The sequence below is a fragment of the Plecotus auritus genome, assembly GCF_963455305.1.
Source record: "Plecotus auritus genome assembly, chromosome: X".
NCBI lineage: Eukaryota > Metazoa > Chordata > Mammalia > Chiroptera > Vespertilionidae > Plecotus > Plecotus auritus.
Window position 1 is genome coordinate 100,022,991 of NC_137784.1, and position 6,908 is coordinate 100,029,898.

The following is a 6,908-nucleotide window of genomic DNA, read 5'->3' on the forward strand; positions in this document are numbered from 1 at the left end:
ATGCAGCTCATGAGCCGCGGTTTGCCGCTCTGTTGACTAATGAGTTTGCTGACCACTGACCTAGACTCTCGATTCCAATAATTGCAGGCTGTTGTTGTTCCTTGTGATTAAGCCCCTATCCCAGTGGTCAGCAAACTCATTAGTCAACAGGGCCACAGTTTGCTGACCACTGCCTTGGGGGATTGGACCTAAGCTGGCAGTCAGACATCCCTCTGGCAGTTTAGGCCCGCTCCCCAAGTAGGCCTAAGCCATTAGTCGGACATGCTTAGCACTGCCACAGAGGCGGGAGAAACTCCTGCCTCTGCCGCTGCGCTGGCCAGCCATAAACCAACTTCTGGCTGAGCGGTACTCCCCCTGTGGAAGCACACTGACCACTAGGGGACAGCTCCTGCATTGAGCATCTACCCCCTGGTGGTTAGTGTGTGTCACAGTGACTGGTCATTCCTGGTCATTCCACCATTAGGGTCAATTTGCATATTACCCTTTTATTATATAGGATGTCTTAGATTCAGAATTTAAAATTACACACACACACACACACACACACACCACATACACTCATATACACTCTCACACTCTCATACAAACAGTTATTTTTTTATTGCAATTACATGAATCTATAAATCAAGTTGAGGAGAGTTGATCTATTCATGATATTGACTATAGGGTTTGGTCTTTAAAATGTAAGTTCTTAAAATTTATACTTCTATACAGGATTTAAAAGGGCACAGGACCTCTGTACCTATTGAACTGCAACTTTTTCTCAATACATTTTTCTTCTCTTTTTTTCTCTTTTGTTTTGTCATTCTGAAATTTCAGGACCCTGTACTTTCCCCCCATTAATTGGTACTCGGCAATGCCTTTTATGATAAAGTGTTGACTTTTTAGTTGAGGGAAGTTTTCTTCTATTATTTTTTCCTTTTGTTGCCTCTATTCTTTTATTCTGGCACTTATTTTTAAATACCTGTACTTGTTGGAATCCTATCTATCCTTAAATTCTCTTAATTCAATTCTCATCATTTCCATCTCTCTGTCTCTTTTCTCTATACTCTTGGAAATTTTCATAACTTCATTTTGCAGATTGATAGTCATTTCCGCCATGACTATATTATAATTCATCCTATCCATTGATTTAAAAGACAAGTTTTGGAGGGCCATTATAATTATAATGTACAAGAACTCTTTTTTTTATTCTTTGCTTTCCTTTTTACATATCAGAGTGTGCTTTCTTATGGATTCTATATCTTTTAGAATATCTATTAGAGAAATTAGAATTTATAAAGTCTTTAGCCTCCTAATTATTTCTTCATCCAACTTTTCCTTTCTCCTATTTCTGTCTCCTCAGGATTATTCCTTTTTGTTGATCTTGATCATTTGCTTTGGTACTATTTTCATCAGATGTCTGGCTATCAATAGTGTCCATTCAGATCTATTCATAGATGATTGGATTGATTAGCATAGGTTAGTTTCCCCCTTTGTTATATAGATTTGATTTTACCAATAAACCTATTTTTTGAAAGGGCTGGCTGACTTGATTCTGTGTAAGTGTGCATGGAATATTGATGGGAAGATCTTCCTATAGCATATGGGATCAGAGATCAGGCAGGTGTATATTAAAAATGGTCACCCACAATTGCCAAAGTAAGGTGAGATTTACTGGGATGTGGTTGAAGTGATTTAATGTGTATCATTTCTGGGTAAAAACGGTTTTTCTTTATTTCCCCTTCCTTTGTCAATTGTGTTACTATAAGCTTTGAGTTATTTTGCTGATAGATTCTAACATCCATATTAGATGTGATCCCTATATTAACTGACTACTTTAAAAAATTTTTATTTATCAATTACAGTTGACATTCAATATTATATTAGTTTCATGTGTACAACATAATGGTTAGACACATATAACTTCAAAAGTGATCCTCTGGTAAGTCTTGAAACTATCTGACTTAATGTATAGTTATTACAATATTATTAACTAGACTAGAGGCCCGATGCACAAAGATTCTTGCAAGAATGGGCCTTCCTTCTCCTGGATGCCAGCACTGCCTTCGCTCCAGCCAGAGCTGCCTTTTCGCTCAAGCCTGGAGCTGCCTTTCCACCTTCCCACGCGGCCCAGAGGCCCAGAGCGGCTGGGGTGGAGCGGAACGCCTGTGTCACTGCCATGGTGATGACGCAAGTGTCCCACCCCGCCCCTGGCCACTCAGCGCCTGTGTATTCAAATTAACCTGCCATCTTTGTTGGGTTAATATGCATACTCACTCCTGATTGGCTGGTGGGCATCGTGAAGGTATGGTCAATTTGCATCTTACTCTTTTATTAGTGTAGATTCCCTAAGCTATACTTTACATGTCTGTGATTACTTTGTAACTGACAATTTGTACTTCTTAACACCTTCACCTTTTTCATTTTGTTCTCCAAACCTCCTCCCATCTGGCAACCATCAGTTTTGTTCTCTGTATCTATGGGTTTGCTTCTGTATTGTTTGTTTTTATTTTGATTTTTAGATTTCCACATATAAAAGAAATCATATGGTATTTGTCTTTCTTAATTTTTTTAGTACTTGTCTTTCTATGTCCAATCTATTTCACTTAGCTCAATGCCTTTTGGTTTATCCATGTTGTCACAAATGGTATGAACTGATTTTTTATGGCCAAGTAATATTGCATTGCATATATGTATCACATCTTTATCCATTTAGTTTTTTTTTTCTGTTGGTTTCTTTTTTTTATTGATTAAGGTATTACATATGTGTCTTTATCCTCCCATTGCCCCCCCTCATGCCCTGCCCCCCCCCACCGTTGTCTGTGTCCACAGGTTAGGCTTATGTGCATTCATACAAGTTCTTTGGTTGATCTCTCCCCCTTACCCCTATCCTACCCTACCTTCCCTCTGAGGTTTAAGCATCTGATCCATGCTTCTCTGTCTCTGGATCAGTTTTTGTTCATCAGTTTATGTTGTTCATTATATTCCACAAATGAGTGAGATCATGTGATATTTATCTTTCTCTGACTGACTTATTTCACTTAGCATAACGATGTTGGTTTCTTAAGCGTAGTTATTATTTAACAATAGATTGTCCCCTAAACAATCTGGTTTATATCTATCTAAACTTACAATGTATCATGTCTTTAAAAAAATTCTTTATTGTTTAAGGTATTACATGTAGTATTATATATGTCTCCTTTTTCCCCCATTGACCTCTCCCCGGCCACACCCACCATCCAGCACATGCCCTCACCCTCCTAGTGTCTGTGCCCATTGGTTATGCTTATATGCATGCATACAAGTCCTTTGGTTGATCTCTTACCCCCCGCCTGCCTTTCCTCTGAAGTTTGACGGTCTGTTTGATGCTTCTCTGTCTATGGATCTATTTTTGTTCATCAGTTTCTGTTGTTCATTATATTCCACAAATGAGTGATATCATGTGATATTTATCTTTCTCTGACTGGCTTACTTTGCTTAGCACAATGCTCTCCATGTCCATCCATGCTGTTGCAAATGGTAAGAGTTTTCTTTTTTTACAGAAAGGTAGTATTCAATTGTATAGATGTACCACAGTTTTTAATCCACTCATCTACTGAAGGGCACTTAGGCTGTTTACAAATCTTAGCTATTGTAAGTCGTGCTGCTATGAACATAGGGCTGCATATGTCCTTTCTGATTGGCGTTTCTGATTTCTTGGGATATATTCCTAGAAGTGGGATTACTGGGTCAAATGGGAGTTCCATGTTTAATTTTTTGAGGAAACTCCACACTGTTTTCTACAGTGGCTGCACCAGTCTCCATTCCAACCAGCAGTGCACGAGGGTTCCTTTTTCTCCACATACTCTCCAGCACTTGTCGTTTGTTGATTTGTTGATGATAGCCATTCTGACAGGTGTGAGATGGTACCTCATTGTCGTTTTGATTTGCATCTCTCAGATGATTAGTGACTTTGAGCATGTTTTCATCTGTCTCTTGGCCTTCTGTATGTCCACTTTTGAAAACTGTCTATTTAAGTCCTTAGCCCATTTTTTGATTGGATTGTTTATCTTCCTTTTGTTAACTTGTATGAGTTCTGTATAAATTTTGGGCATTTGACCCTTATCAGTGATAACATTGGCAAATATGTTCTCCCATGCAGTGGGCTTTCTTGTTGTTTTGTTGATGGTTTCTTTTGCTGTGCAAAAGCTTTTTATTTTGATGTGGTCCCATTTGTTTATTTTTTCCTTAGTTTCCATCGCCCTAGGAGCTGTATCAGAAAAGATATTCTTATGAGGGTGGGGGTAAGGGGGAGAGATCAACCAAAGGACTTGTATGTATGCATATAACCTTAACCAATGGACACAGACACCAGGGACATGAGGGCATGAGTGGGGGGTGCGGGCAATGAGGGGATAAGGACTTTTTTTATCCTTTTTGATTTATTTTACAGAATTGTGAAAATTTATAGCTCTAGGTAATTGTTAAACATTACAATTACAGAATAAATAATGACAGCATCGGGTTGAACTTTAGAAACCATCTAGTCCTGTTATACTCATTTTACATAGGAGGAATCAAAAAGTTAGAAATGGGGAGTAGGTTGCCCTAATTCGGATAGCAAGTTTTTGGAGGGAATGTAGAAGATCCAGAAGTAGAACAACAATTTTCTGGTCTGGACAGATTTAACCCAAGGATAACTTCATTTTTGAACTTTATTTCTTGTAGAGCATCTTCTACATTTACACCGATCCAACTTTCAGAACATTGGGTTGTTAAAAGTCACAGAGGAATTTAGCAGATGGTATAAGAAAATCAGAAGGATTGTTGCCAGATTTCATGAATTTGGCATATTTGAGAAAATGTCCCAATATGTTACATATGCTATTCATGTGTATAAACCTTTGGCTATAGTGCTTTGTCAATATAAATGTTTTGCATTATAAGTTAGTCTTAGTGCTAGATTGCAATTTTATTATTCCCCCAGAACCCCAATAATTTTCCCTCTATACTTCATTTCTCCTATTCTTTTCTGTACTCATTTCCTCTGTGCACAAAACAGCAGAGGTGATGGGGAATATGGTTGGAGATGTCAAGAATTTCATTCTAGTCCTGGCTGGTTTGGCTCAGTGGATAGAGTGTCAGTCTGCAGACTGAAGGGTTCCAGGTTCAATTCTGGTCAAGGGCACATGCCTGAGTTGTGGGCTTGGTCCAACATGCAGGAGGAAGCCAATCAATGATTCCCTCTCATCACTGATGTTTCTATCTCTCTTCCTCTCCCTTCCTCTCTGAAATCAATAAAAATATATTTTAAAAAAGTTCATTCCAGTTCTTCTCCCATACCTACTGTAACTATTTTCTCTCTTTTCCACGTCCAGCGTGGCTAGAGAGTGGGTCCAATTCCTGAGTAGAGGCGGCTGGGGATTGAGAAATAAAAGAAAGAGACAAGACACAGAGATAGAAAGAAAATCTGGGGCCGGGTGGACTGCTGCCCTCTTCTGATAGAGAGACAGTGACCCAGAGCTGATGCAGCATGTTTATTTTATACCCCAAAATACCAGGAAGTTTCACCAAAAGGTCAAGACAAAGGAGATTATTTGCATTCTTAAGTAGGCCCTGAGCATTCCTGGTGCTAGGCTGGATTTAGATATCAAAACCCACTTTCCCACACCATGGGCTGAAATTAAGGTCAAGCTGACAACAACCTTGCCCTTTTGTCAAGGCGTGTTCCCAGGGCGTGGCTTTGCCGACGCCACTGGGTTCAGCTGACAATAATTAAAGAATGCCCATGTGCCTTCCCAGGGGGCCCTCTACAACCTACTTTTTGATCTCCATTTGGCCAGAGTTTTAAGATCAAACCATACCAGTCATGCTTCAGCAGAATAGAAAAATCCATGCTATTTAAAGAACTGGGTAACTAGCAAAAAGTGGGTAGAGGAACAAAATGAGGTAATAACACAGTCACTCTTAAAGTGGGATAGGCACAGACCATTGTCCTATAAAAACAATAAGCAAGCTGAAATATATGCTTTGAAATAGCAATGTATAAGCAGAGACATCATCAGTCAGACTGATTTTTTTCACTCAGGTGTTAGCACAGGGGTGAGGAATGTCTGGTCTGTGGGCCCTATAAGGCCCGTGAAATCATTTGGTGTGACCCTAACAAGGCATTATTGGTAAGTTAATTAAATGTTTGACCAAATATAGCAGGCCAATTTTTAAATTGATAATTTTGTATGGCCTGTAAATCCTATATAATAAAAGCCTAATATGCTAAGTATGCAGTCATCCAGTTGTCTGTTCAACCAATCCAAGCGTAATATGCTAATGATATGCTAAGGCTGCTCAACTGCTTGCTATAATGTGCACTGACCACCAGCAGTCAGATGCTCTGACCAATAGGTTAGCTTGCTGCTGGGGTCTGGCTGATCAGGACTTATTAAGACAGGCCAGACACACCCTGGAGCCCTCCCACAGTCCCTTCCCAACTGACCAACCTCCTATGTCTCTCCCCAGCCTTGATCATGCACCTGTGGGGTCCCTTGGCCTGGCCTGTGCCCTCTTACAATCTGGGACCCCTCTGGGGATGTTGGAGAGCCGTATGTGGCCTGACCACTGAATGACTGGTCACTCTGACTTGCACTGACCACCAGGTGACAGATGTTCAATGCAGGAGCTGCCCCCTGGTGGTCAGTGTGCTCCCACAGGGGGAGCGCCACTCAGCCAGAAGCCGGCTCATGGCTGTGGAGCACAGCAGCGGTGGCAGGAGCCTCTCCCACCTCCGTGGCAGTTGGACATCCCCCGAGGGCTTCCAGACTGCGAGAGGGCACAGGCTGGGCTGAGGGCCACCCCCCCCCCCACCGAGTGCATGAATTTCATGCACTGGGCCTCTAGTGATGTTATAAATATCCAAATGGCCCTTGGCAGAAAACAAGTTCCCCACCCCT